The sequence below is a fragment of the Haliotis cracherodii genome, unplaced genomic scaffold, assembly GCF_022045235.1.
Source record: "Haliotis cracherodii isolate W230 unplaced genomic scaffold, xgHalCrac1.p SCAF_2, whole genome shotgun sequence".
In the NCBI taxonomy this organism is placed as follows: domain Eukaryota; kingdom Metazoa; phylum Mollusca; class Gastropoda; order Lepetellida; family Haliotidae; genus Haliotis; species Haliotis cracherodii.
The window spans coordinates 27,957,879-27,969,483 of record NW_027266275.1 but is presented as its reverse complement, the minus strand read 5'-3'; positions in this window follow the sequence as shown (position 1 = coordinate 27,969,483).

Here is an 11,605-nt window from a genome sequence, read left to right as displayed (position 1 = left end):
ACGTGTATAATGTTTTAAAACATGTCAATATAATTTCATAATACTCTGCCATAACATGTCAGCATTGCTACAATAACGTATTCTGACATATTGCTAAAGTGTGGCGACTCCCTGTTGTGACTGTGCCAATCTCTTCTACCTCCCTGGAAATCCGAGTTAGAACTGGTCTTCAGAAACCCGTGCTTTTTGTAAGAGGCGACTAACGGGATCCATCTTCCCGAGGCAAGTGAGTTAACTGACTATAAAAGTCCAGTGGGAACTGGACTTTTAAAGTCAGTTAAGTCTCTTGCCTCGGGAAGATGAACGGGATCGGGTAGTCAGACTCGCTGACTCGTTGACGCATGTCACTGTATCCCAATTCGTTGATCGATGCTCATGATGCAATACACTGGATTGTCTGGTCCAGACTGTATTATTTTCAGACCGCCGTCATCAAAGGTGGAATATAAGAGGCGACGATGACAAACAGTAAGACAAAAAAAACAAACCAATGTCCACTGATATTTGTACAAGTATCACTTGTCCCCAACTTGTATTTTCATGATTCAAATAAAACTGTAGTGAACTGAAGTGCAATTTACTTTTTCAAAAAACAACGCAAATGAATTAAAAAGGTAAAAAAAAATTTAAACATATTTCAAACATCTTTGGCAAATTTCAGCAAAACATTGAACACAATCTTCTAGAGGAGTGATCTTGTGTAATTACAATCTAACATTGTTTCAGTTTGCGCCAGTCCTTTTTTTCTGTCATAAACTGCTTTTGGGCTTGGAATGTAATCTGTGCCTCTGTAAGTGTACAGCATGGCAAAACCACTCAGTCGTTCATCAGCCATTGATGATCACAGTTTGAGGCGCCGAAGGGTTGAACATGACCTCTCACAGGCTATACTACCAATGAGTGTAGTGAGAAACACAGTTAAGAGTGAGTGAGTATGGTTTTACGCCGCTTTTAGCAATATTCCAGCAATATCACGGCGGGGGACACCAGAAATGGGCTTCACACATTGTACCCATGTCCGGAATCGAACCCGGGTCTTCGGCGTGGCGAGCGAACGCTTTAACCACTAGGCTACCCGACCGCCCCAACACAGTTAAGATGATTTGAATGCCCGGAAACATCTCTTATGGACAAGCAGACAAGCAAGCTGTAGCAGTGGTTGGTCTCTCTTCTCCAGATCCGAGGCAGAAGAAACGATTCCATTTTTCAATCTCAGCAGCTATACCAGATGATAATTGTCATAAACTTCCCATAGTATGGCACCAAAGAGTCAACACAATTTTCATCCAGGCGATGATGATAACATGGGATTAGATTTTCAGCATCTATGCTTGCTTTGTGACTGTCATCGACTGTTGTGTCAAGTTCAGTTACAACATGATCGATGAAGGCAAAGAACGCATTAACTCTGTAATAATCAGAGGGAGTAGTTTCCATGTGGGCAGCAGCATTTGACCTGTGTCTTTACACTCCACAGGAACGTGGTTTGGTGACTGGTACCTCAACTATCTCATCAATCTTTCCAATCCTCTTCCAAACCCGAGACCATGCATCATCTGTGCGAGCATTTGAAATCTCGCTACAAAGTACCGTCATGATAAGACTGTACCAAGATCACACGATGCTGCTTGCAATGACATAGTAACAGAGCTGCAGAAACTGAAATCAAATTGGGTCACTCTGTAATAATCAGAGGGAGTAGTTTCCATGTGGGCAGCAGCATTTGACCGGTGTCTTTACACTCCACAGGAACGTGGTTTGGTGACTGGTACCTCAACTATCTCATCAATCTTTCCAATCCTCTTCCAAACCCGAGACCATGCATCATCTGTGCGAGCATTTGAAATCTCGCTACAAAGTACCGTCATGATAAGACTGTACCAAGATCACACGATGCTGCTTGCAATGACATAGTAACAGAGCTGCAGAAACTGAAATCAAATTGGGTCACTCTGTAATAATCAGAGGGAGTAGTTTCCATGTGGGCAGCAGCATTTGACCTGTGTCTTTACACTCCACAGGAACGTGGTTTGGTGACTGGTACCTCAACTATCTCATCAATCTTTCCAATCCTCTTCCAAACCCGACACCATGCATCATCTGTGCGAGCATTTGAAATCTTGCGACAAAGCACCGTCATGATAAGACTGTACCAAGATCACACGATGCTGCTTGCAATGACATAGTAACAGAGCTGCAGAAACTGAGATCAAATTGGGTCACAACCAAAGCAACAATAAACTGTGGGTCTGTCATCATGCGAATGAATGAATAAGCATCAGATTTGGCATCACCAGAGCTTGAAGCTTGAATTTGATCCAATGCGTCCATAACAGTCTGATACTTTGCTATTAGTGCAGATAGTGTAGATACTCTAGCGGTCCAACGTGTAGCACAAAAGTTAGAAACACTCCTTCTTCTTGATCTTTTCTTCAGTTCTAAGACAGATGGATAGATCACAGATTCATCATCATCTGTGTTTGTCAATAATTGAATGAGTTGGGCCCTCACACGTGACCCAACCCACAATTACGAGAAAAGTGAAGTAAACATTGAACAGAGGCCTTAAACAAGTTGTCATCAATAGCAATTCTCCACTTCTTTAGTAATTAAATTATAGCCCCCTTAACTGAATGTTTATACAAGCTAACCATGTGTGGGGGTGTCGGGTAGCCTAGTGGTTGAAGGGTTTGATTCCCGACATTGGTACAATGTTTGAATATGCCAAATGTCAACTAATACTAAAATATTTACAAGGATGTCTTTTCATATGGCGATTTTAATTATTTACTGGAAATTCTGCAATGAGTAGAATTATTGTATACACTGATTAACATTTCTTATACCAACCAAGCACACTAGTGACAGCAGAGGTTTTCTTATCTTTCACTGTTTACATTGTCTCCACTGTAATCGCCAATGTGTTTAGAAAATGTTTACTTGTAGAATGTTCGTATGTGAAACAATCATCATTCTCCTTGGGAGAAGGATTGGCGGTGATGATATATTGAGCTGATAATATCTCTCATACTTATAAGAGGAAGTAAACCTAGAAACAAATTCCAAAATCAAGGTTTTCATTGAAGATATTTCATTTTTTATTAACTTTCACAAGGAAAAATATTTACTATAAAAAATCCAGGGGGGGTGACCAAGGACGAGTAAATGTTTATACACCTACAAAACAAAACATGTACACATTTGTTGTTTACCGAAAACGTAAACGTCTGAAACCTGCATCACTTCGGGCTTTCCTCCCACATTAAGCTGACACGCCGCGATATAACTGGAAAACTGGCGTTAAACCCAACTCACTCACTCACTCACTCACTCAATTCGCTGTGCAGAGTTGCACGCCAGACACCTATGATTATCGAATCCCCGTTTGCTCCGATTGTTTCTTGGTTTGTCAGCACTTATCCGGTGCGCAGGTCCTGCATCGCTTGGCATTTTCAACCCACCTCAAGCTGACATAACTGGTATAATGTTTAAAGCGGCCTCTCTCCCTCACTACCTCCCTCACTCACTCAACCAATACCAAATCAAACGCACGTACATACTTGGGGTAGCCTAAATATGATAGACTGCATTGATGAAGTTGGTTGCTAAGTTTTCAGCATAATCCCTTACGAGTTCCACACACTTCTGGCAACAATGCAGGTGTGCCTGGATCCCACTGGTGAAGAAGGCTTCCTGCTGGTGCAGTAAATGTCTTCCACAGCAGAAATGGAGTCATCATCATTTGTATAATGCTTGCCCGACAGTTGTTTCTTTTTGATTGTGAAGAGGTGGAAATCTGATCGTGCTAAATGTGGTGAATACGGAGGATGTTCAAAGAGTCAGGGTCAATGTCCAAGTGAAACAACACACCTTTAGCGAGTTTTCCACTACGTTTAGCCTTGATGTTATCACGCAGTTGCCTAAACAGATTAGCGTTATATTGGTAATTATTGCCTGACCTTTGAGGATGTGGTCCACCGGGAGGTTTCCTTTGGAATCCCAGAAAACCTAATCCCGCTTGCGATCTAAAGCAGACTTTCATTTACCTTCTTCTTCTTCTCTGATCAGGAGTCAGAAGCCTTGATAACCAATGTGCTGAAACATTTGTCATGCTCAGTTCTTTCCTCTCAACTCTATGTGAGGTATATCTATTGTACTCGCTATGTGACCTGTGGCGAGTGCACCCATAATCGCAACGACTGACAGGAGCTGTATGTATGGGATACAATGACTGACAGGAGCTGTAGGTGTGGGATATACTGTCAGGAACTGTCTGTATAGGATATAATGACTGAAAGGAGCTGCCTGTATGGGATATACTTACTGGCATATAATGACTGACAGAAGCTGTCTATGTGGGATATAATGACTGACAGAAGCTGTCTGTGTGGGATATAATGATTGACAGAAGCTGTCTGTGTGGGATATAACGTCTGACAGAAGCTGCCTGTATAGGATATAATGAGCTGTCTGTGTGGGATATAATGACTGACAGAAGCTGCCTGTATGGGATATAATGACTGACAGGAGCTGTCTGTATGGGATATAATGATTGACAGGAGCTGTCTGTGTGGGATATAATGACTGACAGGAGCTGTCTGTGTGGGATATGATGACTGACAGAAGCTGTCTGTGTGGGATATAATGACTGACAGGAGCTGTCTGTGTGGGATATAATGACTGTAGCAGCTGCAACACCAAGCCATAGAGCATTTACTTTTACACAGACCACATCAACCTACATTGTTTCAGGTCAAAATTGAGCTCAAGTAACCAAAGAAACGACTAAGTGCATCCGGCTGGTCAGGCTCTGTGACTTGGTTGACTGTGTGTCATCATACCCCAAAGGCACAGGGCGTTGCTCATTAAACCAATCACTGGTTGTCTGGTCTTGATTGCCTTTACTTACATGTCACCGAGATATATCTGGCATATTGCTTACTTTTTTTGTCTAGCCCAAACTAGATTATTAACGAAACAAACAATCATATAAAGTCTGAAAAGTCAACCAGCAACAGCTGTCTTTGTTATGTCAATGTAAATTTGTCATTAGAACAAAATACCCCGCAGAAATGAAAATACTATTTATTTATGCAACACTGAGAAGCTTTGGCACATCAGTGTAATCTGTATATATGACAGTAAACAGAAATTACAAACAGATATTTTATTTACAAATAACACTGTTTCACAAGGCGGAGTCTGCATCAACTGCTGATCTTTCCCAAATGATGTTGACAAATTCATGAACCAGTTTTCTACATTTTTCCAATGCAGGTGGCAATGTATGATTGAACACAAACAACAGTACAATGATAGGCCTGCATGGATACATAATAAACATGTGTTCCGAGTACCAGACACCTATGCTGGTCCTGTTGGAGGTGAAGGGACACCATCTGAAACAGCCATCTTCCTGAGGCAGGGATTAAACTGACAATAAAAGTCCAGTTTCCACACTTGCCGAACTTGGCTTGAATTTCATGTCTTGATGGTAGCTCCACCAGTGGCTATTATGAGTTTTGTCCCTTCTTAGTCTCTCCTACTGACCAATCAGATTCCACCTATCATAATACTTGCAATTGCTTCACTCAAAATGGCGGTGCCCAGTCAAGACAATCTGATCGATAATATGATCCATATTGTAATATAACGGGTCTTACCTCACCCCGTGCATGAAATTACTTGAGCACCTTGTTTAATAACATGAAAAGATTTGGAAAATTTCTGTTGACATGGAATTGACAGTCCGCATACTTTGCAAATACTGCAACCGACCGAAATTGGCAGGTCGGTTTACGAACCAGATGTTGAATTCGTTATGTGATTTTGATTGGACTATGCATAGACTCGTTAGTCCAGCCAAATGATAACTTTCAAATTCCAGCCTAGTTCAGCAAGGGTGGAAACTGGACTTTTATAGTCAGTTATCACCCTGGCCTCGGGAAGATGGCAGCAGCATACTTCACATACTTTTGAAAGTATAATAGATCATCATGCAAGTGTAAATGTATTACAACATGTTCACAAACTTATTTGTGATATATATATATATATTCTAACAAAAAGTAACATGACTAGTAAACCAAATGTATGTTACTTGTGATCACAAAATGCTCCATTTAAAAAATCTGTATCCATACTTGCTTATGAGTACTAAGGGTGACAATTGCGGGCAGTTTAACCACTGAAATGAGAATAATGAAATAGTTTGAGTATTTTTACTTCCCGAAACTGAGATTTCCTGGCTTTCCTTGGCATGATGTTTGTTTGTTGTTTAATGAATCAGCAATATTCCAGGGATTCCAGGGGCCTCCACTGTAATCGCCAGTGTGTTTAGAAAATGTTTACTTGTAGAATGTTCGTATGTGAAACAATCATCATTCTCCTTGGGAGAAGGATTGGCGGTGATGATATATTGAGCTGATAATATCTCTCATACCTATAAGAGGAAGTAAACCTAGAAACAAATTCCAAAATCAAGGTTTTCATTGAAGATATTTCATTTTTTATTAACTTCCACAAGGAAAAATATATACTATAAAAAATCCAGGTGTGTGTGTGTGTGTGTGGGGGGGGGGGGGGGGGGGGGGGCAACTATGGACGAGTAAATGTTTATACACCTACAAAACAAAACATGTACACATTTGTTGTTTACCGAAAACGTAAACGTCTGAAACCTGCATCATTCATATCGGGCTTTCCTCCCACATTAAGCTGACACGCCGCGATATAACTGGAATACTGTTAAAAGCGGCGTTAAACCCAACTCACTCACTCAACTCGCTGTGCAGAGTTGCACGCCAGACACCTATGATTATCGAATCCCCGTTTGCTCCGATTGTTTCTTGGTTTGTCAGCACGTATCCGGTGCGCAGGTCCTGCATCGCTTGGAACTTTCAACCCACCTCAAGCTGACATGTGTAGATATAACTGGTATAATGTTTAAAGCGGCCTCTCTCCCTCACTACCCCCTCCCTCACTCACTCAACCAATACCAAATCAAACGCACGTACATACTTGGGGTAGCCTAAATATGATAGACTGCATTGATGAAGTTGGTTGCTATGTTTTCAGCATAATCCCTTACGAGTTCCACACACTTCTGGCAACAATGCAGGAGTGCCTGGATCCCACTGGTGAAGAAGGCTTCCTGCTGGTGCAGTTAATGTCTTCCACAGCAGAAATGGAGTCATCATCATTTGTATAATGCTTGCCCGACAGTTGTTTCTTTTTGTTTGTGAAGAGGTGGAAATCTGATCGTGCTAAATGTGGTGAATACGGAGGATGTTCAAAGAGTCAGGGTCAATGTCCAAGTGAAACAACACACCTTTAGCGAGTTTTCCACTACGTTTAGCCTTGATGTTATCACCCAGTTGCCTAAACAGATTAGCGTTATATTGGTCATTAATTGCCTGACCTTTGAGGATGTGGTCCACCGGGAGGTTTCCTTTGGAATCGCAGAAAACCTAATCCCGCTTGCGATCTAAAGCAGACTTTCATTTACCTTCTTCTTCTTCTCTGATCAGGAGTCAGAAGCCTTGATAACCAATGTCCTGAAACATTTGTCATGCTCAGTTCTTTCCTCTCAACAATATGTGAGGTATATCTATTGTACTCGCTATGTGACCTGTGGCGAGTCCACCCATAATCGCAACGACTGACAGGAGCTGTATGTATGGGATACAATGACTGACAGGAGCTGTAGGTGTGGGATATACTGTCAGGAACTGTCTGTATAGGATATAATGACTGAAAGGAGCTCCCTGTATAGGATATAATGACTGACAGGAGCTGCCTGTATGGGATATACTGACTGACAGGAGCTGTCTGTGTGGGATATACTGACTGTCAGGAGCTGTCTGTATAAGATATAATGACTGAAAGGAGCTGTGTGTGTGGGATATACTTACTGACAGGAGCTGTCTGTGTGGGATATAATGACTTTCAGGAGCTGTCTGTGTGGTATATACTTACTGACAGGAGCTGTAGGTGTGGGAAATACTGTAACAAGCTGTCTGTATAGGATATAATGACTGGAAGGAGCTGCCTGTATGGGATATACTTCCTGACATATAATGACTGACAGGAGCTGTCTGTGTGGGATATAATGATTGACAGGAGCTGTCTGTGTGGGATATAATGACTGACAGGAGCTGTCTGTGTGGGATATAATGACTGACAGGAGCTGTCTGTGTGGTATATACTTACTGACAGGAGCTGTAGGTGTGGGAAATACTGTAACAAGCTGTCTGTATAGGATATAATGACTGGAAGGAGCTGCCTGTATGGGATATACTTCCTGACATATAATGACTGACAGGAGCTGTCTGTGTGGGATATAATGATTGACAGGAGCTGTCTGTGTGGGATATAACGTCTGACAGAAGCTGCCTGTATAGGATATAATGAGCTGTCTGTGTGGGATATAATGACTGACAGGAGCTGTCTGTGTGGGATATACTGACTGTCAGGAGCTGTCTGTATAAGATATAATGACTGAAAGGAGCTGTGTGTGTGGGATATACTTACTGACAGGAGCTGTCTGTGTGGGATATAATGACTTTCAGGAGCTATCTGTGTGGTATATACTTACTGACAGGAGCTGTAGGTGTGGGATATACTGTCACGAGCTGTCTGTATAGGATATAATGACTGAAAGGAGCTGCCTGTATGGGATATACTTCCTGACATGTAATGACTGACAGGAGCTGTCTGTGTGGGATATAATGACTGACAGGAGCTGTCTGTGTGGTATATACTTACTGACAGGAGCTGTAGGTGTGGGAAATACTGTAACAAGCTGTCTGTATAGGATATAATGACTGGAAGGAGCTGCCTGTATGGGATATACTTCCTGACATATAATGACTGACAGGAGCTGTCTGTGTGGGATATAATGATTGACAGGAGCTGTCTGTGTGGGATATAACGTCTGACAGAAGCTGCCTGTATAGGATATAATGAGCTGTCTGTGTGGGATATAATGACTGACAGAAGCTGCCTGTATGGGATATAATGACTGACAGGAGCTGTCTGTGTGGGATATAATGACTGACAGAAGCTGCCTGTATGGGATATACTTACTGACAGGAGCTGTCTGTGTGGGATATACTGACTGTCAGGAGCTGTCTGTATAAGATATAATGACTGAAAGGAGCTGTGTGTGTGGGATATACTTACTGACAGGAGCTGTCTGTGTGGGATATAATGACTTTCAGGAGCTGTCTGTGTGGTATATACTTACTGACAGGAGCTGTAGGTGTGGGATATACTGTCACGAGCTGTCTGTATAGGATATAATGACTGAAAGGAGCTGCCTGTATGGGATATACTTCCTGACATGTAATGACTGACAGGAGCTGTCTGTGTGGGATATAATGACTGACAGGAGCTGTCTGTGTGGTATATACTTACTGACAGGAGCTGTAGGTGTGGGAAATACTGTAACAAGCTGTCTGTATAGGATATAATGACTGGAAGGAGCTGCCTGTATGGGATATACTTCCTGACATATAATGACTGACAGGAGCTGTCTGTGTGGGATATAATGATTGACAGGAGCTGTCTGTGTGGGATATAACGTCTGACAGAAGCTGCCTGTATAGGATATAATGAGCTGTCTGTGTGGGATATAATGACTGACAGAAGCTGCCTGTATGGGATATAATGACTGACAGGAGCTGTCTGTGTGGGATATAATGACTGACAGAAGCTGTCTGTGTGGGATATAATGACTGACAGGAGCTGTCTGTGTTGGATATAATGACTGACAGGAGCTAACTGTATAGGATATAATAACTGACAGAAGCTGTCTGTGTGTGATATAATGACTGACAGGAGCTGTCTGTGTTGGATATAATGACTGACAGGAGCTGCCTGTATTGGATATAATAACTGACAGAAGCTGTCTGTGTGTGATATAATGACCGACAGGAGCGTCTGTGGGGGATATAATGACTGACAGGAGCTGTCTGTGTGGGATATAATGACTGACAGGAGCTGCCTGTATATGATATAATGACTGACAGAAGCTGTCTGTGTGTGATATAATTACTGACAGGAGCTGTCTGTTTGGGATATAATGATTGACAGGAGCTGTCTGTGTGTGATATAATGACTGATAAGAGCTGCCTGTGTGATATAATGACTGACAGGAGCTGTCTGTGTGGGATATAATGACTGTAGCAGCTGCAACACCAAGCCATAGAGCATTTACTTTTACACAGACCACATCAACCTACATTGTTTCAGGTCAAAATTGAGCTCAAGTAACCAAAGAAACGACTAAGTGCATCCGGCTGGTCAGGCTCTGTGACTTGGTTGACTGTGTGTCATCATACCTCAAAGGCACAGGGCGTTGCTCATTAAATCAATCACTTGTTGTCTGGTCTTGATTGCCTTTACTTACATGTCACCGAGATATATCTTGCATATTGCTTACTTTTTCGTCTAGCCCAAACTAGATTATTAACGAAACAAACAATCATATAAAGTCTGAAAAGTCAACCAGCAACAGCTGTCTTTGTTATGTCAATGTAAATTTGTCATTAGAACAAAATACCCCGCAGAAATGAAAATACTATTTATTTATGCAACACTGAGAAGCTTTGGCACATCAGTGTAATCTGTATATATGACAGTAAACAGAAATTACAAACAGATATTTTATTTACAAATAACACTGTTTCACAAGGCGGAGTCTGCATCAACTGCTGATCTTTCCCAAATGATGTTGACAAATTCATGAACCAGTTTTCTACATTTTTCCAATGCAGGTGGCAATGTATGATTGAACACAATCAACAGTACAATGATAGGCCTGCATGGATACATAATAAACATGTGTACCGAGTACCAGACACCTATGCTGGCCCTGTTGGAGGTGAAGGGACACCATTTGAAACAGCCATCTTCCTGAGGCAGGGATTAAACTGACAATAAAAGTCCAGTTTCCACACTTGCCGAACTTGGCTTGAATTTCATGTCTTGATGGTAGCTCCACCAGTGGCTATTATGAGTTTTGTCCCTTCTTAGTCTCTCCTACTGACCAATCAGATTCCACCTATCATAATACTTGCAATTGCTTCACTCAAAATGGCGGTGCCCAGTCAAGACGATCTGATCGATAATAAGATCCATATTGTAATATAACGGGTCTTACCTCACCCCGTGCATGAAATTACTTGAGCACCTTGTTTAATAACATGAAAAGATTTGGAAAATTTCTGTTGACATGGAATTGACAGTCCGCATACTTTGCAAATACTGCAACCGACCGAAATTGGCAGGTCGGTTTACGAACCAGATGTTGAATTTGTTATGTGATTTTGATTGGACTATGCATAGACTCGTTAGTCCAGCCAAATGATAACTCTCAAATTCCAGCCTAGTTCAGCAAGGGTGGAAACTGGACTTTCATAGTCAGTTAACACCCTGGCCTCGGGAAGATGGCAGCAGCATACTTCACATACTTTTGAAAGTTTAATAGATCATCATGCAAGTGTAAATGTATTACAACATGTTCACAAACTTATTTGTGATATATATATATATATATATATTCTAACAAAAAGTAACATGACTAGTAAACCAAATGTATGTT